The 25,990-nt window shown below is 43.4% G+C and overlaps 2 pseudogenes; both read left to right on the top strand.

Annotated features, from left to right (window-relative positions):
• Window positions 1-14,135: 14,135 nt before the first annotated feature.
• Window positions 14,136-17,950, top strand: LOC128329615 (immunoglobulin heavy variable 3-48-like; annotated as a pseudogene).
• A 1,117-nt stretch (window positions 17,951-19,067) lies between these two features.
• Window positions 19,068-23,918, top strand: LOC128329614 (myosin light chain 4-like; annotated as a pseudogene).
• Window positions 23,919-25,990: the final 2,072 nt, after the last annotated feature.

Below are 25,990 nucleotides of genomic sequence, written 5' to 3'. Positions count from 1 at the left end.
TTACTCCCCTGCAACTGGTACTCAGAGGCATCCTGCCTTTGAGGCTGGAGGTGGTCCACAGCCCTCCGACTAGTAGCCATTGATAGACCTCTCCTCCATGAAGTTATCCAAACCCCTCTTAAAGCCATCCAGGTTGTTGGCTGTCACCACATCTTGTGGCAGAGAATTCCACAAGTGGATTATGCATTGTGTAAAAAAAAAACCAACTTCCATTTGCTGTTCCTAAATTTCCTCACAATCAATTTCATGGGATAACCCCTGGTTCTGGTGTTTTGTGAGAGGGAGAAGAATTTCTCTCTATCCACTTTCTCCACACCATGGATGATTGTATAGACCTCTATCATGTCTCCCCACAGACTTTTTTTCTAAACTAAAAAGCTCCAGATGCTGTAGCCTTGCCTCATAAGAAAGGTGCTATAGGCCCCTGATCATCTTGGTTGCCCTCTTCTGCACCTTTTCCAGTCCTACAATGTCCTTTTTTAGATGTGGTGACCAGAATTGTATGCAGTACTCCAGGTGTGACCACGCCATAGTTTTGTATAAGGGCATTATAATATTAGCAGTTTTATTTTCAATCCCCATCCTAATGATCCCTAGCATGGAATCTATTAAAATATGTCAGTTCAAAACATTTTAGATTCTAAGTTGTGTCCAAAATGATGTTACTCATGAAAAGATTCTTTGAACCAAAACTTTTCTGCTTGATACAGAAATACCAACAAGGAACATAGGTTACCCTTCCTTGGCCACTCTTTAATGCCACTGACTATTAATAATCTGGAATTTTTTTATAAATCCCCAAGGGTTGAAAAGTCCCTTTGGATAAGTAAACTATAACTCATTTCTCCTAGCTATTATGTATAGTGAAGCTGTTAATAAATTTTTGTATTCTCAGTGGAAAATACATAACATAAAGACAGTAAATATAAAAACTATCCTTGTTGACCTATTGCGTTCCATAGAAATCCATCTTTGCAGAATAATTTGAAAAGTGCATGCTTGAAGAGAGGAAAAGAAAGGTTGCCACAGTCTAAGCTAGTGCAATTTCTTTTTATCCTGAGATTTATGTAAATAGGGGGCCAACTTCCTCTTTAAATGGATATTTCACTCTCCACCTTCCCCCAAAACACCCAGAGACACAACTTTTGTGTCACTGTGATCACTTCCCACTGAATCCCTCTCATGTCTATTGACAGGCAAATGAGATTGAGGTTCACCTTAGTTTTCTTTTTAGCATTCTTCAAAGGTAATTCTTTTAACAGCCAATACAAAAGGCAAGCAGAAAATAAATTAGCTGCATTCATGGGCTTCTTGTGAAAGGGGTTCTCTCATCTCTCTTTCTTTCCAGGTATCCAATCGCAAGTGCAGTTGGTGGAGTCTGGAGGGGATGTTAAATAAGATTCCCTCCACCTCTCCTGCAGAGGTTCTGGATACACCTTCAATGACACAGCAGACACTGGGTGCAGCAGGCTCCTGGGAAGGGACTGGAATGGGTTGCATATATACGCTATAATGGGGCGGTACAATACTATGCTGACTCTGTGAAAGGGCGCTTCACCGTCACCAGGAACAATCCCTCAAAAATGGCGTATCTACAGATGAGCAATCTGAAAGCTGAGGACACTGCCATGTATTACTGCGCGAGAGACACAGTGAGAGGAAGTGGATCTGAAGCTAAAAACAAAAACCCTCATTTGCTACTGGCAGTTGACTCAGCTGCAAGCTGATGGGAAAGAGTAGAACGGAAGCAGGGAGACCAGTCACCCAGTGAGTGACTTAACTGAGCCAAAGTCTTTGCGTTTAAGTTTAATTTTCTTAATTAAGTCATTATTAAGACACTGATTATTAAGTCTATATGCTCTACTGCCCGATGAGATGAGGTGACAAGGAGAAACTCAGAGTTCCATCTTGAGTTCTAAGATCACAATGATTTTCAAAATGAGATTAAGATGCAACCACAAGTTTGCACCTTCATATGGAATCACCAGGAAGGAATGATGTCTGCCCTTCCCTCATGTGAATGCACTCTCATTTGCTACTAGAGAATCTACACTAAGAACGCCACCAAAACAACAAAACCCAGTGCCCCATGGGCTTGTGGATTTGGGGGTGGTTGGCACACTATGTGCACTACACCATCACACGGTCTGGGCCACCCTAGTGCCCCTCAAGTGGAGTTATGGGGCTTCTGAAATCCCTATTATTCCCTATGGGGGGAAAGCTTAAAGACACGCAAACTTCAGAAATTCTTTAAAAATCACCCCTTTCACCAATTTATTTGAAATCTGGATGGTAGCAGGCACCCATTGGGGCACTACCATCTGACCTGCCCCTGAAACCCCTTTTCTGCCTCAAATCTGCCATAAATACATGCCAACTTCAGAAATTCTTTAAATATCACCGCTTTGCCCAGTTTCTTTGAAATATGGGTGGTAGCTTCCTTGCACCCATTGGGCGCTACCACTCACCACAACCCACTCTGGACCACCCTGGTGCCCCCCACATGGAGCTATAAGGTTGCTGAAATCCCCATTATTCCCTATGGGAAAAAGCTTAAAGATGCATTAACTTCAAAAATTATTTTAAAATCTCCCTTTTGCCCAATTTCTTTGAAATTTGGGTGGTAGCTTCCACCCATTGGGCACTACCACCCAACCCACTTTGACCACAAAATGGACATCCAAATCTCTGAATTTTTTGTGTCTGAATCTGAGGTGATATGTTTTGGACCCAAATCTGGGCAATTGAGGACCAGGGTGATTTGTTTTGTCTACAAATTACCCAAATTGGCCAGATTCAGGTACAAATCATTTTGTACACATATCATTTTGCACATCCCTACTTGTGACAGCCACAATCCTGAGATGCTTTTGACAGGCACAAGTGCTAGTTCAGGTATCCCCCCAACCTATATCAATGCATTTGAGGGTTTTGTGCGGGGGGTTGGGATAACTGCAAAAATTTACTCTTACCTCTGTTGAAATTGTCATTAAAATTAAGAGAAAGTTACCCTCAACAGTATTTGTTATTGCCTCCAGAATTTAATAAAGCTTTCATTCTTCCCCAAATCTCCATAAATTGCATTCAGAGGTAGGGGTGTGCAATTCGGGTATTCGGTGATTTGGTTTGGGACCCGAACTGAATCACCCCTGTTCTGTTTTGTGCCCGAATATGGGCCATACGAATCACCCTTGATTCGATTTGGATTTGGATTAAATCCGAATCCAAATCTGAATCGATTAGGGGGGAAGGGGGACCAGGGGCAAAATTTTGGGGTGGGGTGGTAGAGCCCAATGGGTGGAGTCTACCACCCCCATTTCAGGGGAATTGGGCAAAGGGTTGATTTTTGGGGAATTTTTGAAGTTTTAGTGACTTTGGGGCAGTTCAGGGGGCATAGCATGGGATCTGGGCAAAAGGAGTTGGGTGGGGTGGTAGTGCCTAATGGGTGCAGGCTACCACCCCAATTTCAGGGAGATTGGGCAAAGGGCTGATTTTTGGGAAATTTCTGAAGTTTTCATGTCTTTGGGGCAGATTGGGGCATATTGGGGCAGAAAGTGGGGCCTGGGGTAGAATAGTGGGGTGGGGTGGTAGTGCCTAATTGGTGGAGGCTATCACCCCAATTTCAGGGGGATTGGACAAAGGGCTGATTTTTTGAGAATTTTTGAAGTTTTAGTGACTTTGGGGGAGTTTGGGGGCAGAAAGTGGATCTGCCCCAAAAGAGTGGGGTGGGGTGGTAGTGCCTAATGGGTGGAGGCTAGCACCCCAATTTCAGGGGGATTGGGCAGAGGGCTGATTTTTTGGGAATATTTGAAGTTTTGGTGTCTTTGGGGCAGATTGGGGGCAGAAAGTGGATCTGCCCCAAAGGAGTGGGGTGGGCTGGTAGATAGTGCCTAATGGGTGGAGGCTACCACCTGTCCCCAATTTCAGAGTGATTGGGCAGAGGGGTGGATTTTGGTGAATTTCTGAGGTTTGTCTTCATAAGGTGAAGTGTGCTAAATTGATTACTTCCTCATATTCATAGTAATTGAGAGTGTGAAAAAGTGAAAGTGGGGTCATGAGAGTTGTTTAATTGAAAAAAATCTCATTTGCTATGATAGAATGAGAATTCACACCTCAGAAGTTCAGTAAGATGAACATGGTTTTCAAAATATTTGTCATGAAAAGATACTGTGGCTGAAAATGTTTTACTTTGTTACAGAACCACCACTATTAAATCAATTCTACCCTGTGGTGGCCACACATTCAGCTTGGATCAATAATATTTTGGAAGATGTTGGCAAGTCTATAATAATTGAGTCTATAATAAGCAAGTCTATAACAGCAAGTCTATAATAATTGATCACTAATATTTTGAATGATGTTGGCAAGTCTATAATAATTCAGAGGTACCATCGGGGAAGTACTTATTTTACTAGCAGTACTGCATAGTGAAGCATTCAATGTTCTTCCAAATATATTCCTGTCCCGTTCCTTTCTGACTGCATTTCAAGATCAGAATGGTGTTCAAAACAGTGAAAAGATTCTTTGAACCAAAATGTTACAGCTTGGTACAGAATCATCAACAAAGAATGTTGTTTGCCCTTCCTTTGCCCCTTCAGCACTAAGCATTAATACTTGTGACAAAACTTTAAGGGTTGAGAACTACCATTGGGTGAGTAACTTACAACCCATCTCTGTGTTGTTAGTTAATAAGCTGTTAATAAAATTCAATATCCTCAGTGGAAAATACATGACATAAATACAGTGAATATAAAAACTATAATTGCTGTCCGATTGGATTCCATAAATACAGAAATCAATCTTTGCAAAATAATTTGCAAAGTGCATGCTCGAGGAGTGAGAAAGAGAGAGAGAGAGAGAGAGAGAGAGAGAGAGAGAGAGAGAGAGAGAGAGATTGTTGCCATCCAGGCCAATGCAATGTCTTTTTATCCTGAGACTTATGTAAATGCAGGGCCAACTTCCTCCTTAAATTGATCTTACATTCTCCACCAACCCCAGCTGTACCCAGAGACACAACCCTTGAGTCACTGCGATCCCTTCCCAGTGAATCACTCCAAAGCTATAGAAAGGAAAATGAGACTGTGGTTTGCATTGGTTTTCTTTTTCTCATTCCTCAAAGGTAATTCTTTCTATTACTGATATAAAAGGCCAGCAAAAAAAATAGCTGCATTCTAGGGCTTCATGTGAAATGGGTTCTCTCATCTCCCATCTCTCATCTCTCTTTCTTTCCAGGTATCCAATCACAGGTGCAGTTGGTGGAGTCTGGAGGGGATGTCAAAAGGCCTGGAGATTCCCTCCGACTCTCCTGCCAAGCCTCCGGGTTCACCTTCAGTAGCTACAACATGAACTGGGTGCGGCAGGCTCCTGGGAAGGGACTGGAATGGGTTGCCTTCATATACTATGATGCAAGCGGTCAGTTCTATGCTAATTCTGTGAAAGGGCGCTTCACCATCACCAGAAACAATCCCTCAAACATGCTATATCTGCAAATGAATAACCTGAAAGCCGAGGACACTGCCATGTATTACTGTGCGAGAGACACAGTGAGAGGAAGTGAATCTGAAGCTAGACAAAAACCCTGCTTTGCTACTGACAGCTGATTCAGCTGAAAGCTGGTGGGAAATAGTAGCAGAAGGAAGACCGATCACCCAGTGAGTGACTTAACTGAACCAAAAATTGACCTAAATGCTATAGTCTTTACTCAATTTTATACTCAAGTTCAGTCTGAAATTGATAGAACATGCAAGCAATATGTGCTGGTGGCAGTTGGAGAATGAAATGCCAAAGTCAGAAATGGCAAGAAGGAAAACACAGTCAGACTGTATGGCCTATACAACAGAAATGAAGCAGGAGAACGAGTGATTAGTTTCTGCCAAGCCAAAGATAATGATTTTCCCCATGATACTCTATGGATGTGAAAGCTGGACTTTGAAGAAGCAAGATCAAAAGACGTGCTGGAAAAGACTTTTGATGATACCATGAACAGCCAAGAAAACAAACCAATGGATCATAGGACAAATCAATCCAGAATTTTCACTCAAAGCACAAATGACCAGGCTCAAGAAACTATCATACTTCGGACACATTATGTGAAGACCAAGCTCCCTTGAGAAGCCCATAATGCTGGGAAAAGTGGAAGGAAAGAGAAGAAGAGGATGACCAGCAGCAAGGTGGATGGACTCGATTACAACAGCAATGAATGCACCACTGAGAGAACTTAAAGGCCAAGTTGAAGACAGATCATCCTGGGGAGAATCTATCTATGTGGTTCTTAAGAGTCAACACCTACTTGACAGCACTTAATCAATCAATCAATCAATCAATCTGAAAAGCTACTGTAAAAACTTTCCAAGTGCTGCTTTATTGGATGTGTCCAGATGCAGGAAATAGGAGTGAGCATCAGCAAGACTGGACTTGCCCTCTTCCTACAACTTTGCGGGGCTCTGTGATGAACTGGCTCAGGCACCCTTCCCCAAAGAGACCAGATTAGATTGCCTTTATCAATGACACTGCATTATATCATACTGACTTAGAACAAAGTTGATTTATTGCCTTCAGGAAACATTCCAAATGGTCATTCTGCCAGCTTCCTGTTCTCTCCCACATCTCTCACTCATCTCCCTTTAAACAATTAAGGGGAACTCTCTCTTTGTAAAACCAACCCTGACAATGCTCCCCTACCTACTTCTCAGAAGGGGGCAGCAGCGATCCACAGAGTAGAAAATGTCCCTGGCAATGAGGGGCATAAAATGAATTGCTGAGCATGCTAGTTTGTGGTTTCGGATAGGAGTCTGATGGTTTCCTCAGAGTTTGCCTCAGAATGGATAGATCTCTTGAGACAGTGGATGCTTCTCACTTAGGGCAGATTGGTGGTGTACTGAAAGGCCACATGTTTTGTTGGGTTCATTTACATATATATGAGGTTGCAGCCAATTCAAAGGCTGGCTTTTGTTTTCAAAAGGTGGGTGGAGCTGGGAACAACTTGCCAGCCAATCACACGTCATCATTCTGATTGACTGCTCTGTCAGCCATTCAGAGCAGCCAGAGGGGAGAGGCTTATGCTATTGAGAGGCAAGGTAAATGGCCTGGTCCCGATCCCAGCACATCTATGAAAAAGGACCTCTCCCACCATTGCAACCCCCTAACCCCAGGATTGGCTCCAACAGCTCCCACTGTGAAGTTCAGAGCAGCGTCTGGCCTGCCCCCTGACTGAGATGGCCAGTGGCCACATCTCCATGTACAGAGAAATCTCCTGAATGGTAGAGCAAAGGCTAAAAAGGAGGTTTTCTCCCCCCCCATTCAGAATAGCTTGAGAGGAGGAGGGCTGGAGAGATCACCTTGGTGTCTCCTACTGCTGTGGGGAAGGTACTTGAGGCTGGGGGCGCATTATTTGGCTTGGACACTTCCTGGGGGCCCCTAGCCCCACCCCCTGCATCAGCATCTGATGCAGGGAGCAGTTAGCCACACCCTCTACATCTGATGTCAAATGTGGGGGCATGGTTTAGGACCCAAATGGGCCCTGTTTGGGAGCTAAATCGACCAGCACTGCATTTGCAGTGCGGCTGGAGTAACTCTCCCTGCCTTTTTAGAATGCATAGATTTATTTAAGCAGCTTTACTGCTAACTTGGCAAAGAGGCACCTTTTTAACATGGTGAGTCTCTTTTATTTAGCGGGGGAGAGTAACTGGCCCTCTCCACCCTCAGCACAATACCTCCAGAGGCTGTTGCTGGTGTCTATCTTATGTTTCTTTTTAGATTGTGAGCACTTTGGGGGCAGGGATCCATCTTATTCATTCATTCATTCATTCATTCATTCATTTATCCATTTAGTTAGTTGTTTATTTACGATCTTAGATCAAACAGCAATACAAGCAGAATATACTCAGTAGAGAAGAAGCAAAAACAGAAAGTAAAATATTGTCACATACATAAAATCAAGACATTTATTTATTTATTTATTATTTCTCTGTGTAAACCACTTTGGAAACTTTTGTTGAAAAGCAGTATATAAATATTTGTTGTTGTTTTTGTTGTTGTTTATTCTTGAATTATCACTGTCACATCCACCACCACTGCCACAGAAAAAGGAGGGTTTTACAAGACATTCTGATAAGAACTAATCCACCTACTCTCCTTTCACTATAATTTTAATTGATAATTAAAGGTAATGGTAATGTGTGCCGTCGAGTCGGTATTGTTGCCTGGCGACCACAGAGCTCTGTGGTTGTCTTTAATTCATTAACGTTGACTTGCAGTTGGTTTTCCCTACTGGAGGTCTTCAAACCATCTCTTTGGAATGTCTGTGTTCTGAATATCATGCATCGGGCAGAGGATGGGGCTAAAAAAGTTGATTCCATGGTCAAACTGTTCTTCTGATTGGTTGCTTCTAATGTTCAATGGAAATTGACCCTCCAATAACAAGCCTGCCCCCCAGGCAGCAAAGTGAAGATCTTTCTCCTTTCTATGGGGCAGCCCTTCAGGCATTTGAAGAACACTGCCGTGTCTCCTTCACTGTTCTGTTCTTCCAGGCTAAACATACTCAGTTGCTTTAATATTTCCTCACAGAGTTTGTTTCCTTTATGGACATATTAACACATGGATGGCCAATGGAAATCATGACCATCCACTGAGCAACTGAACTTGCTCATTTCTTATATCTTCAACATCTCAGTTCTCAGCATTGCAACTGAAAGGACCCACTGTGACTGACCAAAGGGCAATCTGGGAGCTGGTCAAGTGCATTCTACAAGCCGCTTAACCACAATCACCACACCTTCTCCTAAGTTTATTGACAGAGGTCCTGGGCACACAATTCTGGGATACACACAAGACCATGATCAGCTGTCCATCCAAGCCAAACTCAGATGTCGGTGCTGCCCATTGTGAATGTGGTTAAATCTCTGGGGCGTATGTCTGTGTCATCAGTGTAAGTTTGTCTTGCCTGGTAAGTAGCCCACTGGCTCCACAGCTCACCCAAATCCAGGCCCATTCTCCCTCATTTGGGTTCAGGAGTCAGTCAGAGCACATGTGCACCCTCTTTCCCAGTGTGCTCCTGTTACATAGGAACATATGTAGGAAGCTGCCAAATACTGAGTCAGACTGGGTCCATCTAGCTCAGTATTGTTTACACTGACTGTCAGCTCTCCAGGTTTCAAAACAGGGTTTTCCCCTGCCCTATCTGAGGATGCCAGGGATTCAACTCAAATCCATTTGCATGCAAAGCAGATGTTCTGCTTTTGGGCTACAGTTCCTTTCTACCTAAGAGGGTGCTCCAAGGGGAAGAGCTATTAGAAACATGCATCTTGAGAGTTTTAATTCAAAGGAACATAGGAAGTTGCCATATGCTGAGTCAGACCATTGGTCTATCAAGCTCAGTATGGTCTTCACAGACTGGCAGCGGCTTCTCCAAAGTTGCAGGCAGGAATTTCTCTCAGTCCTAACTTGGAGATGCTGCCAGGGAGGGAACTTGGAACCTAGATGCTCTTCCCAGAGCAGCTCCATTCCTTGAGGGGAAGATCTTACAGTGCTCACACATCAAGTCTCCCATTCATATTTAGCCAGAGTGGACCCTGCTTAGCTAAGGGGAGAAATCATGCTTGCTACCACAAGACCAACTCTCCTCTTATGGTATAGCTTCACCCCGCTTATGTTCAGATTGTGACAGGTTGCAATTCTTAATATACATTATTTCTAACCCACCCATACACCATCCTATTGCTATGCATTTGGATCTCTTAAACATTGAGAAGTACCATTGGGTGAGTAACCTATTCCTGTCTGATTGCATTGCATGGTTACAGGAAGCAACCATAATCATTTTGCTTTGCATTCCAGAATTCATTGATATTTTCTGTGCCAGAATGTCCTTCACTTTGCTAGTTGGAGACCTTTCCTTATTCAAAACAGCCAAATCGCATAATGTTATCACTCCGTTCCTTTGAATGGACAATGTAGTTTGACTGTCAGTGTTTGGCAAAAAGAAAAGAAAAGAAAAGAAAAAGAAATGTATTCTGGTGCAAACTATGAGGTGGAAAATAATAATGCTTTCCTCTCTCACCGCAAAATATCCTTTTAAAATATGTCAGTAAAAAACATTTTAGGGTCCAAGTTCAGAATGGTGTCTATAACAATTCTATAACAAAATTCTAAGAGTTGAGAAGTACCATTGGGTGAGTAACATACAACACTTCTTGTCTGGCAGTAATTTATAGTGAAGCTGTTAATTAAAACATTTAAGATATAAGATTTTTTTTAAAAAAAAATAATAATACTGGGTTTTAAATGTTTTTTAGTTTTTAAATGATTTTAATTGTAAACAGCTCAGAGATGCGAGTTTTGTAGAGTAGAAAACACCCTTGGCCATGAGGGTCATAACATGAATTGCTGAGCATGCTGGTTTGTGGTTTCATGTATGAGGCTGGTCAGGAGAGGAGAGCTGGTCTGGTGGTAGCAAGCATGGCTGGTCCCCATAGCTAAGCAGGGTCCGCCCTGGTTGCATCTGAATGGGAGACTAGAAGTGTGAGCACTGGAAGAGATTCCCCTCAGGGGATGGAGCTGCTCTGGGAAGAGCAGAAGGTTCCAAGTTCCCTCCCTGGCAGCATCTCCAAGATAGGGCTGAGAGAAAATCCTGCCTGCAGCCTTGGAGAAGCCGCTGCCAGTCTGTGAAGACAATACTGAGCTAGATAGACCAATTGACTCAGTATATGACAGCTTCCTATGTTCCTATGAGGCTGATGATTTCCTCAGTGTTTCCTTCAGAACTAAAAGATCCTTCAGTGTTCCACTCCACAGGAGACTTCCCCACTATATTATTTTAAGTACATAAGAACAGCCCTGCTGTATCATGCCCAAAGACCATCCAGGCCAGCATCCTTTGCCACAGCGTGACCCACCAGATGTCTCTAAGAAGACCACAGGCAAGAGGTGAGGGCAGGAGCTGAGCCAGCTGAGTGGCGGCGTGTGTTCAGCCTCACCCGGGGCCCCCGCCAGTGATGCCCCATGCACATGATATCACACATAGAGGGGTGTGGCTCAGGCTCCAGAGAGTCCTGAGTGAGCTCTCCCCATCTCATTTCAGGCAACGTTTGCTATGTGGCAGCAGGTCTCTTGCGTCTCTGGGAGGTTTACAATTAAAATCACTTAAAACATCAGATCATTTAAAACAATTAAAATTATTTAAAATGTTGAAAACATTAAAAAAAAACACATTTTAAACATTTTTTTTTTAAATGGCCAAATCCCACAATGCAATCACCATTCCTTTAACTTGGGAGTATATTTTGATTTCTAGTATATCATATGTAATATTCTGGCTGCAAGTATCATGGGCAACATAATTCTGGTTTCCTCTTCCTAAGATGTACGTCTGTTCTATATTTCAATAAAAACTTTGTAGGGACTCACATTGTAATGGTTATCAGAAGGATATAAGTCATGAAAAGATTCTGTGATTTAAAATGTTTCATCTTGGTGCAGAACCACCTCTAATAAAGAAAGACCATTAACATTTTGGAAAGCCTATAGGAGTGGAGAGGTTCCACGAAGCTATACCTTATAGCAGTTCTTTCTTAGCAACACTGTATGGTGAAGTTTTTAATATCATCCCAAATATATTTAAATATGCCCAACAGAAAAAAAACCTAAAATAAAGACAATAAATATAATTACATAAAAAGCTTAGATTTCTCCTGGTGCATTCCATGGATACAAGAAGCCATATCTATAATGCATTGATTGAAACATGAAATGTTTCTCTTTTATCCTGAGATTTATGTAAATGCAGGGCCAACTTCCTGCATAAATCAGACCCACACATTCATCCCAGCCCAGCTACACCCAGAGGCAGAACCTTGCATGTCTGTGACTTCTTCCCCGGCAATCCCTGTAAAAGTAAACGGAAGGAAATATGAGATTGTGTTTTGAACTTCTTTGCTTTTTAGCACTCCTTAGAGGTAATTGCTTGTGAAGATACAATTGCAGAATGTAGATATACTCTAGGGATGAATGTGACAGGGGCTCTTCCATTTTTTCTCTTTTTTCAGGTATCCAATCAGTGATACGGTTGCAGGAGGGTGGAGGGGACATCAAAAGTCCTGGAGAGACCCTCCGCCTCTCCTGTCAAGCTTCTGGGTTCACTTCCAGCATAAATGGCATGAACTGGTTGAGACAGGGCCCAGGGAAGGGGCTGGAATGGCTTGCATGGACAAGTGATGATGAGAAAGAGATATACTATGCTGACTCTGTGAAAGGGCGCTTCACCATCACCAGGCACAATCCCTCAAACATGCTGTATCTACAAATGAACAACCTGAAAGTCCAGGACACCGCTGTGTATTACTGTTCCAATCGGCACAGTGACAGGAAGCCTGGCAAAAACCCTCCTCTGCTACCAGCAGCTGATTCAGCTGCCAGCTGAAAAGAAGTACAAGCAGAAAGAAGACTAATTTCCCAATGCATGACTCAGCTAAGCCAAAATCTCCGTTTGGATTTAAGTTAATCTCCCTTTATGGATTTCAATGGGACTGCATCATATTCAATCTACATACATTACTGGCTGATGTAATGGTGTGATAAGAAGAAAAGCAGAGTTCCATCTTAGGATCGAAGATCCGACTGATTTTAATTCTGAATATCACCCAATATGTTTCACCTTAGCACAGATTCAGTCCCCAAGAATGAACAATATACAGTTCCCTTGCCAGCGTGGATCCTTAATATCTGGAGAGATTTGAGCAAATCTGTAAAGATGACATGATCTCATTGTCCCTTAAGGTGTACCCGTTGCTAGTCCCAAGTTTGGCAGCTCTCCTGAAATTTCGCAAGTGAGGGGAGGGGAAGGAAGGGGAGCAGCCAGTGAGTGTCGCAAGCCCGGGACATCATGAGCCGTTCTCAAGGACCTCTGGGCCGAACGGTAAGGCCCAGCAGCCACTCCTGTTCCACCCCCCAATGTCACCATTGCAGGGGTGGGGGCCCCCTGCTCAGCTCACCCCCACCCCCTTGCTGTGCACATGGCAGCTTGAATTATTGAAGGGGGGTCAGCAGGAGCCCCCCCCCATCAATTTTATAATTTAGAACTTTAAAACTCGGGGGGGGGGGCTCCAAAGCCCTTTAGGTCTGGGCACCAAAATTGCCTAGGTGTGCCTCTGCATGCAGCCTGCGTGAGCATTCACACGGCCGTTTACCTGGGTAAAAGTGTGCACATCTTGTAAATATGAATGTAAAAACCATTTCAGGATCTCAGTTCAGAATAGCTTTCAAAATGACACCAGTCATGAAAAGATTATGCAACTGAAAATGTTTTACCTTGGAACAGAACCACCACTAATAAATAATGTCTACTGTACCCTAGTCATATTTATATAATAGATCATACATGTTTTGGTAGATGTTGACAAGTCTATCAGAGTTGAGAGGGGAAGGCACTGGGGAAGTGCCTTATAGCTGGTCTCTCTCTCTCTTTTTTTTTAGCCATACTGTATATTGAAGTTTTTAATATTATCTCAAACATTTTTCAATATTCCCAGTGAAAACTACTTGATGGCTTATCAGGGAGAACAGGGCCGCATAGTCAAGGAGAACAGGGCTGCATAATGAAGGAGAACAGGGCCGCATAGAGAACGGGCTTGTCTTGACGTCACTGAAGAATAATCTTGCATGTCCTCTGATTGACTATTCTTCTGATGGCATGTGGGGGATGTTCATATGAATCTACCAATTTGGTTGAAACCCCATGACACGCAATTAGAGGACATGCAGACATCGCATCACCTTTAGTGCCATCAGGGTGGGTGCATTCTTGCGGGATGCCTTGTCCTCCTCCTTTGTAGAGGAGGGTGTTCATCTAAACTGGCCCTGAGAGCAGCTGATGTCTGGAATAAACTAGTCCTTAACTAGTCATATTAAAATCAGTACTCCTTTAGAGTTAGCCAATAATTGTAATTAAATAAAATCACAATTCCTGCCCAGCTGCACACTAAAGCTTCAGGAAGCAATCATTGCTAAGTCATGTTTACAGTGCATGCTTGAAGAGACAGAGGGTGCCATAGACTGGTTTCTCTTTTATCCTCACATTTATGTAAATGCCGGGCCAGCTTCCCCTTTAAATCAATCGTACGCAGTCCATTTCCCCCAGCTACAGCCAGAGACACAAGCCTCTTCCTACTCATTCCTCCTCAATACTACAGACAGCAAAATGAGATTGTGGTTCACCTTTGTTTTCTTTTTAGCATGCTTCAGAGGTAATTGCTGTTACTCAAGATTGAATTGCGAAGTAGCAAGATTGTTACATTCTCGGTATATGATGTGGATGGGGCTCTAGCATTTCTCGTTTCTTCCAGGTGCCCAGTCGGAGGTGCAGTTGGAGGAAACTGGAGGGGACATCAAAAGGCCTGGGGAGTCCCTCCGCCTTTCTTGCCGAGGCTCCGGGTTTACCTTCAGCAGCTACGAAATGCACTGGGTGAGGCAGGCTCCTGAGAAGGGACTGGAATGGGTTGCACTGATAAGTTCTAGTGGGGGCACACAGTACTATGCCGACCCTGTGAAAGGGCGCTTCACTGTCTCCAGGGACAACCCCTCAAGCATGTTATATCTGCAAATGAACAACTTGAAAGCGGAGGACACTGCTGTGTATTACTGTGCAAGATACACAGTGAGAGGAAGTGAATCTGCAGCTGGACAAAAAGCCTCCTTTTGCTGCAAGCTGATGGGAGTAAAGTAGTAGAAAGGGGTAGTAGAAAGGGGACGAATATCACACTGAGTGACCCAGAATCTATGGATTGAAGTTTACATGTCCTTTATGAACTTCAGTGGATTACATAGGAACATCGGAAACTGCCATATACTGAGTCAGACCATTGGTCTATCTAGCTCAGTATTGTCTTCACAGACTGGCAGTGGCTTCTCCATGGTTGCAGGCAGGAATCTCTCTCAGCCTTATCTTGGAGAAGCCAGGGAGGGAATTTGAAACCTTCTGCTCTTCCCAGAGTGGCTTCATCCCCTGAGGGGAATACCTTGCAGTGCTCACACATTCATATGCAAGTCTCCCATTCATATGCAACCAGTGCAGACCCTGCTTAGCTATGGGGACAAGTCATGACTTCTACCTCAAGACCAGCTCTCCTCTCCGTGAACAACTCTCCGTTGCTTTCTACATTATGTGAAAGCAATGTACTTTACCAAGTGAAGAAACAGAGTGACAAGAATTAGAAAGAGTGACAAGAATTTATTTATTTATTTATTTATTTAGGTGTGCCTGTTTGTAATATTTGTATCCTGCCTCTCAGGCACTTTGCTGTTAAGGGTGACTTACGAGATCACAATGATTTTCAAAACAATATTAATTAAAAAGAGTTTGCCATCCCAAATGTTTCACTTTAATGTAGGATCACCGAGAATGAATTTGCCACATTTCCCAAAGAGGTCATTACAATTTGGGGGGGGGGGGTTTCAGCAAGGCAGACTAACCACACCTGAGAAGGGTGTGGAACATATTGCACAGATAAGCGACAGTGGAAGCTCAGAATATTCTTTTGACCATGTGAAAGCACTTCACCATCTCCAGGGGGGGACGACAAAAAAAAACCCCACCCTTCATAAGTGCTGTACCTGCAAATGAAGAACCCGACACACGAAGACACTGCCACTTATGACAAAATACGAATACAACAAATATTTATATACCACTTTTCAGAAAAAGTTCCCAAAGTGGTTTACATAGATATAAATAAATAAATAAAATGGCTCCCTGCCCCTAAAGGGCTCACAATCTAAAAAAGAAATATAAGATAGACCCCAGCAACAGCCACTGAAAGGATGCTGTGCTGGGGTTGGAGAGGGCCAGTTGCTCTCCCCCTGCTCAGTAAAGAGAATCACCACTTTTAAACGATGCCTCTTTGCTCAGTTAGCAGGGGACATCTAAGTGGCTATGAAAAGAGATGGGAAAGTAAACATGTGCCAGATGGCAGATGGTGCTGTGAGCAAGAGATGTGTTCAGCATCTGGTCAGAGCACTCTACGGATTCTGGAAATAACAAGGCAGGTGTCTGGATCCTCCATTAAAATCCATCAGTAAGTACTTAAAACCGTTAGAAGAAACCCAATAAACCAACATCTGGAAAACCCCTCTAAAATAGCACTCCAGGCATGGATTTATTGGATGCGTCTGATTGATGCAGGTTATAGGGTGGAGTCTGGAGTGGGTATCAGCAAGAGTGGAGGATTCTTCTGCCTCTCCTTTAAAGGGTCTGGATACAATTTTGGGGACTGTATGATGAGCTTCATCTGACACCCACCCCAAAAGGGGGCAGAAGTGGATTGCCCTTACTGATGGCACTACAATATATTATGCTGACTCAGTAAAAGGTCAATTCACAGTCTTCAGAGACAATTCCACCAAGGAAGTTCTGCCAGCACAGAGAGAATGAGGAGCTTCTAAATCTCTCAACAATCTCCCTTTATTTCAGGGGCACCATCTCTACATAAAACCAGCCCTGACAACTTTGGCCTATCTGCTTCTCACAAGGGGGCAGCAGAGATCCACAGAACAAGGTAGAAAATGTTGTTGGCTATGAGGGACCTGAAATGTGGTTTGAGCTTTGAGGTTGATCCTTTCCTCGGGTGTTTGCTTCAGAACTAACAGATCCCTTGAAAGTTTGACTCCCTGGGAGACTTTTCCACAATATTATTTTAAAAGCTTCTTCAATGATGCTACTGTAGACGTGAAAAGATCCTGCAACAATAAAGGATTGGCTTCCTATAGAAGGCAATTTGATCTTATTCAAAATGGTCAAATCCCATAATGTTAATACAGCATTCCTCTAACTGGAAACTGTAGTTTGACTGCCAGTGTTCGGCAAAGAGGACTTGGAGGAATTCCTGCCCTATGGGGTTCCCGATTCCTCAGGGCAGGGGAGACTTGTAACAAAGCTTGGAACACCTCTATAATGCCACTTCTGGGATCTATAATGACCCTCTTCTATAATGACCCTCTCGATTTACTCCACCTAGCTTCATTCCTCCTTTGTGTTAGTGGCTATCAATCAGCTCAGAAGCCAAACAGAAAGACATCAGGGATCCAGGTCAGTTCTTCCAGTCTGAGGCATGGCAAAGCCCTCTGCTCTGGACTATGGACTGGAACTCTAGTTGACAGGAGTCTATGGCCATCACTGGGCTCTGGCCATAACTGGCATTCTGAGACATTATGGTGCTAGGTGGACCAAGAATGATCTGACTGACTATACAGCTGCATAGCATTTAGATCCCAGAGAACAAAAGTCTGCTGAAAACATCAGGAAGAGCACATTCAATTAATACATTCTTGACTTTCCAGATCTTTTGGAACATCACTTAAGATAAAACTGGACAATGAGGAAAATGCTGTTTTTGCTATTCCCCACCGAGAGACTCCAACATTGGAGCCATCAGATCATTGCCACCGCCAATGGTATCTCCAGTATACCATTACCACACCTAATGCTCCCTGCCCTCATGGCAGCTCAGGCACTCTAGGAACCTCATCTATGGCTGTGATAACATTTTACATGACTGATAATGCTCACTCCCACAAATATTGCCAGTTGCTACAGGTATGGCATTTCTTGGACAAAAGTCTATGCTTTATAAGGGGCCAAAGATGCAAATGAGGGGAATGCTTCCTCCCATTTTAGTTGCAAGAGAGCCCCTGGGAAATCCACAGGATCCTACATTGCCAAGTTGAGCAACTACCCAATCTGTGAGCTTTTCCCTTGTAGACATCAAGAAAAAATGCTCACCTGTTATTATTTGGTTGTCTTTTTAGCATTATTAGAAGGTAGATTAAGAAGCAGCATACCATTGACCCACATTTTTCAATATTCTTATCAGTTTCATACCACCTAGAAGCACACTTTGAAAGAAATTGAACTTCCATCTCCTCTCTCTTCTCTCTCATTCTCCTCTGCAGCTGCTCAATCTAAGGTCATTCTGACCCAGTCGGAAGCTGAAGTGAAGCGTCCCAGAGAATCAATCCAGCTGACATGCTCCATGGACCGAGCCGACCAGTGGTGGATGTCCTGGCTTAGACAAAAAACTGGGATGCCCCCTGAGTGGCTGACTAGTTACTGGAAACCTTCAGTCACAAATTATTATTCTCCCACCATCCAGGGGCGATTCACAGCCTCCAAGGATGGCTCCCATTTCTATTTGCAAATGGATAACCTGAAGCCAGAAGACACAGCCATGTATTACTGTACAAGGAGGAAAGCACTGTGGATAACACTCATGCAAAAAGGCCCAACAGTTGCTGGCACCATATTCTCTATAGTCCACTAGGGGTAGCAGTGGCACAATGCTTAGCACTGATGTAGAAAACTTCAATGGTTTAAAGCATTTCTCATCCATGTTAATCCAGTTAATCCTATTGAAGCATCAGTCTTCAGGAAACATATACTTTTCTGCCAAGATGGATACAGTTCCTGAATTACATAGGCAAGGTTAAAATATATGTCAGGCCAGTGATTCCCAAACTTGGGTCCCCAGATGTTATTGGACCAACTCCCATCATTCCTAGCCACAATGACTTTAAACTGTCTGGAGATCCAAGGTTGGGAACCCCTGTGCTAGACCAGAATGCTTGTAGTCTATCTTCATTTATTGAATCTCTATCTATCTATCTATCTATCTATCTATCTATCTATCTATCTATCTATCTATCTATTTTTGGAGCAACACTCTCCCATGCTGCATTATCCCCATTCAGCCATGAAACTAGCTGGGTGACTCTGGGCCAGTCACTTCTCTCTCAGCCTAACCTACTTCACAGGGTTGTTGTGAAAGAGAAGCTCAAGTATGTAGTGAACCGCTCTGAGCTCCTTGGAGGAAGAGCAGGATATAAATGTAAAAATAAATAAATAAATTATCAAGCCCTGTTATGCTGCTTGGCTTTTGAAAAGTTTCTGATTCTGGCCCTCAGAGATGTCCATTTTCTGGAGCACTTGTGGAGACCCTGGCCCAGGCTGGAACAGGATGACTCCATGCCCTTTGCCTTGCTGTGTTCCTGGCACCTCCCAGCTTCTTTACAAGAAAGCCGACATCATGGCCCCTAAAAAGCCAGATCCCAAGAAGGAAGCCACCAAGCCTGCTGCAGCACCAGCTCCAGAACCACCCAAGGAACCTGCCTTTGATCCCAAGAGTGTAACCATTGAATTCAGCACTGACCAGATTGAAGAGTTCAAGGAGGCCTTCATGCTGTTTGACAGGACCCCAACTGGAGAGATGAAGATCACATACAGCCAGTGTGGAGATGTCATGAGAGCCCTAGGGCAGAGCCCAACCAACTCCAAGATTATGAAGGTGCTGGGGAAACCAAAGCCAGAAGAAGTGGCTTTTGAAACCTGGATTTCGAGACCTTCCTCCCAATGTTGCAGCACATCACTTGATCCAAGGACCAGGGGACTTATAAAGACTTTGTGGAAGGTTTGTGTGTCTTTGACCAAAAAAAAAAAAAAAGGAATGGCACAGTCATGGGCTTAAATCCCATATTAATTTCTTGGTACTTCCAGGTAGGGCTGGGAAATAACCCTCTGAAACCTTGGAGATCTACTACCAGTCAGGATAGGTTCCCAAAGAAGGTTCGTCAGGCGTTGTTGGACTGCAACTCCTATCATCCCTAGCCATTATATATTTTGAACATTGTGGCCAAATGGGAATGGTTTGATGTTGCAAACTGGATGATGGGAGTTGGAGACCCAAAGTTGGAGACCCAAGCTGGAGACCCAAGGTTGGGAACCCTGGTATAAGCAATACTGAACTAGATGGACCTATTGTCTGACCTGGTATGTGACAGTTTCCTATTCATTCATTCATGGCTGGATTGCTGTGCTCCTTTTCATAACATGTATTCCAAAAGGATTCTACAAAGGCTAAAACACAACAATGAAATCCAATTTGAACCCTAACAAGATAGAGGAGCAACCATAAAGTACAGAGAAAGAGCAGCAGGAGGACCAAGAGACCCTAAGAGGCAAAGGCCTGAACCAAGAAAAAAGGTCTTTAGTTGTATCGTAAAGGCAGCCAAGGAAACCATAGAATGGAACCCACAGGGAGAGCATTCCAATGCTTGGGGGCCATAACAGAGAAGTCCCTGTCCTACATGCATGACAACTGAGCCCTTCTCACTATCAACACATGGATGAAACCTCCTACCATGACCTGGTAGGGCAGACAGAACCACTCAAAGCTGGTGGCCTTTCAATATCCAGGACCCAAACCATTAAATGCTTTAAGGGGGATAACTGACACTTTGAATTTAACCAGCTCATTCAAACTGGGTGTACTATTCTCCCAGCAAGCAGCTCTGTACATACCCCTGCCCTCCCCATTTTGCACCAGATGAATTTTCCAAACATTCTTCAAGGGCAGCCCCATGTAAGAGAGTATTGAGGTAATCAAGCTGTGACATGATTAAGGGATGGGTAACTGTGGCCTGATCTGCCTTCCTGCTGTGAGCCTTCTCGCTATTATTTCTTCTCACTGCTTTCTCTCTCTGTATGAGCCGCAGGGTGGGAAAGCAAGGGGATACGTTCTTTCTTCTACTCTATGTACATTTAAAGTTACACAGGAATTAGTAGATTAATAGCGAGGAAATAACCCAGAAGGCGCCAATATTTTCCAGCTGTAACATACCTCAGATTCCTGGAGTCAAGGGCAGGCAAGAAATGAAAATGAATAAATATCGGATTTTCAAGGGCAAACATTGCCCAGTTTAGCATCCCTGCAAGTCTGTTCTGCAATGGCACAGAAATTGCACAGAGTTCTGTAAGGCTCATGAATGGGGCATCCTCAGCCAATGAGAAGCAAGTTGAACATTCTCAGAACAGGGATCCTGCTCCCCCGCCCTGCCAGATATTGTGACCACCATAACAGCTTATATCAGGCTCTGAGCTAAGAAGTTGTAAAGTTTCAAACTATATAGATATTTCATTTTTCATCTGCTTTAATTGGTTTAATGTTTTAATTGTTGTTTGGTGCTTTTAAATTTGTAAACTGCCCAGATTCTTGAATATGGAGCAGTAAACATCTGCTAAATCCATCTTATTTGTTTGTTATTTCTCTGTGTAAACCGCCCTGAGCCATTTTTGGAAGGGTGGTCTAGAAACAGCCTATATTTTGCGACAATATCGATAATAACCAACAGTATTGATGATAAAATTCAGCCATCCCAGGTCCTTGGGAAGGACTCGATGTCTGGACAAAACAAACCATTCAATAACACCTGTCTGACTGTGTGAACAAGAAATAATAATAATAATAATAATAAATACATACATAAATATAATGCAGGTTTGATGTCCATTGTCACCAAATTTGATGTCCCCCACAAGCTACGTTTCTAGTCCTTAAGTGTGTAAAGAGTACACCTAGAAGTTTCTTCTCTGTGTGGGGGGAATGCTTGAGAAAATTCACAACCTAGAGGTAGGGTTGAACATGCAATGCAGTCATCAGGGAATCAGTGTTCAGCCGGTGGGACTCAAAGCTATTATTTCCAATGGGGTGTTGCACTGCAGCACTGTATTTCAACAACTTTACACTGAGGCAGAACTACCCTGTAGCACAACACCATCGGTGCTGTTTACACAGATGTAGGGACACAGACAGTCCTCCAGTCATTTGCATTACCTTATGTGATATGTGAACTACCAAACATAAACACCATAAATAACTACATGCCATTTAAAATTCAGAATTTGTATCACGGGACACAATTTTTTTCCATCTTCCAAATGACATGTATGGTCTACGTAAAAAAAAATACAGACTACCAAAGGTCTGTGTCATTTCTCTTTTATCTGGAGCAGTATGTAAATACAGGGCCAACATCCTATTTAAAATGGTCCAGTTCTATTCCTTGGCAAGTGGCATCCAGAAACGCAACCCGTCTGTGCCCGATTCCAAGCAAATCCTCTAAGAGGAAGCGGAGAGGAAATGATGTTTTTGCTTTAGTTCATTTTGCTTTCAGCTACTTCCACAGGTACCTTTTCTTCTTCTATATAAACTGGCAAGTAGAAGGTAGCTTCGTTGTTTTAATATCACCACCACCATCACCCCAGGAAGGTTTTCATGGCAGTTAACAGAAGAATAATCAAAACAACAAAAACATGATGTGAAGGGATTTCTTAATTATTTTCTTTATTTCTAGGCATCCTAGCTGAAGTTCACCTGGAGGAGTCTGGAGGAGGCATAAAACTGCCTGGGGAGTCCCTCCGTCTCTCTTGCCGGGCCTCCGGGTTCACCTTCAGCAGTTGTGCAATGGAATGGGTACGGCAGGCTCCTGGGAAGGGACTGGAATGGATTGCAGAGATATATGCTGATGGGCAAACACAGTACTATGCTGACTCTGTGAAAGGGCGCTTCACCATCTCCAGGGATAATTCGGACAGCCTGCTGTATCTACAAATGGACAGCCTGAAAGCTGAGGACACAGCTCTGTATTACTGCTCAGGGCGCACAGTGAGAGGACGTGAATCTGAAGCCAGACAAAAAGATTTTGCTCCTGACAGTTCTCCAAGCCAACTCAGTGCCAACAGCTTGAAAAACACAATAAAGAAAAGAGAGGCATTCTAAGATTCTTGAGCACAGAGAGAGATCCTCCATATTTTCACATGGAGTTTCTCTATACAAGTTATGAAGTCCATGTAGTAGATTCTCTCATTTCCTACCAGAGTACCTACTTGAAGAAGAATACCGCAGACATTGAAAACAATAAAACCCAGTGCCCCATGGGCTTGTTGCTTTTGGCATGGTTGGCACCCTATGTGTACTACATCACTACCTGCTCTGGGGCCCCCTGGGGCCCCCCAAGGGGAGTTATGGGGCTACCAAAATCCCCATTATTCCCTATTGGGGGAAAGCTTAAAGATGCACAAACTTCAGAAAAAGATTAAAAATCACCTCTTTCACCAATTTATTTGAAATCTGGGTGGTAGCAGGCACCCACTGGGGCACTACCACCTGACCCACTCTTCTGACCTCGAAACCCATTTTCTGCCCCAAATCTGCCACAAAGACATGCAATTTCAAGTAAAAACAAAACAACAAACAAACAAAAACCCCCACATCCCTTTGCCCAATTTCTTTGAAATCTGGGTGGTAGCTTCCTTGCACCCATTGGGCACTACCACCCACCACAATGAAGTGACATCACAATGGAGAGACATTGCGGGATGTGACACTCCACATGCCAACAATACACATGCACACTCATTGGCCAAGGAGGCCTGCCTGCGCCCGCTGCCATGGGGTGATGGCCGAGCAGCAGTGGCGGGGGACAGGCAGCAGCTGTGGCAGCTGGCTTCAGCAGTTATTAAATATAATTAATGGGGGCTCACAGTGGGAGAGGGTTGGCAACGGGCAGGGGAGAGTTCCAAAGCCCTTCAGCCTCAGGTCAGGGTGCCAAAAATACCTGGCCAGACGAACTGGTGGCAACTACAGACTGATTATCTCAGTGAGCAGTGTGACTCATAGCGAAGAAGTTGTTATCTTAAATAAACTGATATGTCGACGATGCCATGTGCCTATGAGCTCCAAACTCTCAACAAAAAGACCTTTTATCGTGCAAAGAAAAACTAAACGCTGGTAAACATAAAACCATAAGACGTTATGCTGTGACACCACATCCTCACTTGAGTAAAAACAAATGAGCACAGATGAAAAAAACTCGGTTCCACAGCTGTTAAATTCCTTAGACCTGATAACACACAGTTTCTTGACTGGCGGAGAGATATTGGAGGGGAGAGAGAGAGAAGCAGGAACACCTGGTTCTTCTCAGGGGCTAATAAACTTCATGGCATCAGCCAGCGCCTCCCAAGCATTAATATCAGGTCTCAGTTTCTCTATGAATAATGCTTTCTTGATTTTCCTTCTTTGTAGATTCCTTTCCGTCTCTGAAATAGATATTTTAGTGGGCACCTTTTGGCCTTCATGCTTAATCTTCATATGCAATGACCAGGGTTTCATTCTTTTTGCACAATGCCTCATATCTGCTAGATGTTCTTTATATCATCTTTCAGTGACCTGCCAGATTCCCCAGTATAGGATGACATGCAACCTAAGCATTGAATTATATATATTGTACCTTTCTTTCCACAGTTTCCTTCTCCCTGATCACAAATTTCACATTCTTGTACATCACAACTCCTATAATGAAGATAGGAAGTATTTCCCTATGTCCTAAGCTTCTGTACATGTGATAAACACACATTTGAAGAAAGCAAGTGGCAAGCCTTCCAACCATGCTTTTAACAGCCTATTTATGTTTCATGGAGCATTGGAGGAAGGACTCATGCAAATCACTCCAGGAGATTGTGGGGGAGGAAACAGTCTCTCTTCAAAAAGAAACCCTTTACATTTAGGAGTCACACTTTCTCCCTAGTTTAAAAATCAACTGTCCAGTCTACTGGGGAACTGTCTTTAGCCTATTATATTATATTCATATTAGCGTTATGAAATCATTACTATTTGTGTTTTCTTTGGTGTTTATGACAAGATGTAAGTATATGTTTGTGAGAGAATTATACAGTTTGCAGGAGTGTGTGTGTGTGTGTGTGTATACACACACTCCATGTGTGTGTATGTGAAAATATGGAGCAAAATATGAAGCAAAATATGGAGAAACTCCATGTGAGAATATGGAGCATCTCTCTGTGTGCTCAAGAACCTTAGAAATGCCTCTCTTCTCTTTATTGCGTTTTTCAAGCTATTGCCACTGAGTTGACTTGGAGAACTGTCAGGAGCAAAAGCTTTTTGCCTGGCTTCAAATTCACTTCCTCTCACTGTGTGCCCTGAGCAGTGTGTGTACACACACACACACACACACACACACACACACACACACACAGAGCATTAAAATGTTCTCTCTTTCCAAGGCATTTTCTCAGACATTCAGCTCATATCTTCTGGGGCAGGAACAGCAAAACCCGGAGAGAACCTCAGGCTTGTCTGTAAAGTGACAGGAGTCTCCCTCTCTGATTCAAATTTTCTTTGGAGCTGGTTCTGCCAAATGTTTCCAAAAAGTCCAGAATGCATTGCGCTGATATACCTTCATGATGGTAGAACCTGGTATCCCTCTTCTCTCCAGAGCCACACAACTATATCTTCAGACACTTCCAAGAATGAGTTCTTCCTCCATATGAATTCTCTGACAGCTGCTGACTCAGCTGTGTATTATTGTGCCCGAAGACACAAAGAGAGACACAAAGCAATTAGAGCTCTGTACTAAAAGAGGAAACTATTTCTTACTGTGCCTTTCTGGTAATATTCAGTGGCCAAAAAGAGTACACGCAGAAGTCTCATTAGTGCTTCTAAGGCTGTAGCCATTCTAATGCAGCGCTTGTACAAATGTTCCATGCAAGCATAAGGATATTGTGCTAGCTCGTTGTGCCATGTCAAGAGCTTCATTCCAGACTAGCATTGAACTACTGTAGACATCCTTGAACTTAGGAACATAGGAACATAGGAACCTGCCATATACCGAGTCAGACCATTGGTCTATCTAGCTCAATATTGTCTGCAATATTGTTTAATATCTACAATATTCCACCAAAGAAAAGAAACCACCAAAGAAAAGAGGCACCTTTTAACATGGTGGTTCTCTTTATTTAGCAGGGGGAGAGTAACTGGCCCTTTCCACCCCCAGCACAGTACCTCCAGTAGAGATGTACAAACCAGTTTGAATTTGAATCGTTCAAATTCGAACCGGATTGGTTTGATGGATCGAATTTGAACCGAACCAGCCATCAGGTTCGAGCTGCAGGTTTGAATTTGAACCAAAATGGGGGTGGTTCCATTCAAATCAGTTCGAACCAGTTCATGGCTAATTGTTGCCCTCCCTGATAAACTGGCCAAAGAGCAAAGGGGCTGCAGCAGAACTCTCCTCTGTTTGCTTCAAGAGGGCTTCCCTGTGGGGGACAGACCCTCTCTGCCCTCTCATTGCTCCACCCAGGATTCACACCTGCCCATCA

Source organism: Hemicordylus capensis, chromosome 6 (genome assembly GCF_027244095.1).
Source record: "Hemicordylus capensis ecotype Gifberg chromosome 6, rHemCap1.1.pri, whole genome shotgun sequence".
NCBI lineage: Eukaryota > Metazoa > Chordata > Lepidosauria > Squamata > Cordylidae > Hemicordylus > Hemicordylus capensis.
The sequence above is the reverse complement of the archived record's forward strand: the minus strand, read 5'-3'. Positions and strand labels throughout refer to the sequence as shown.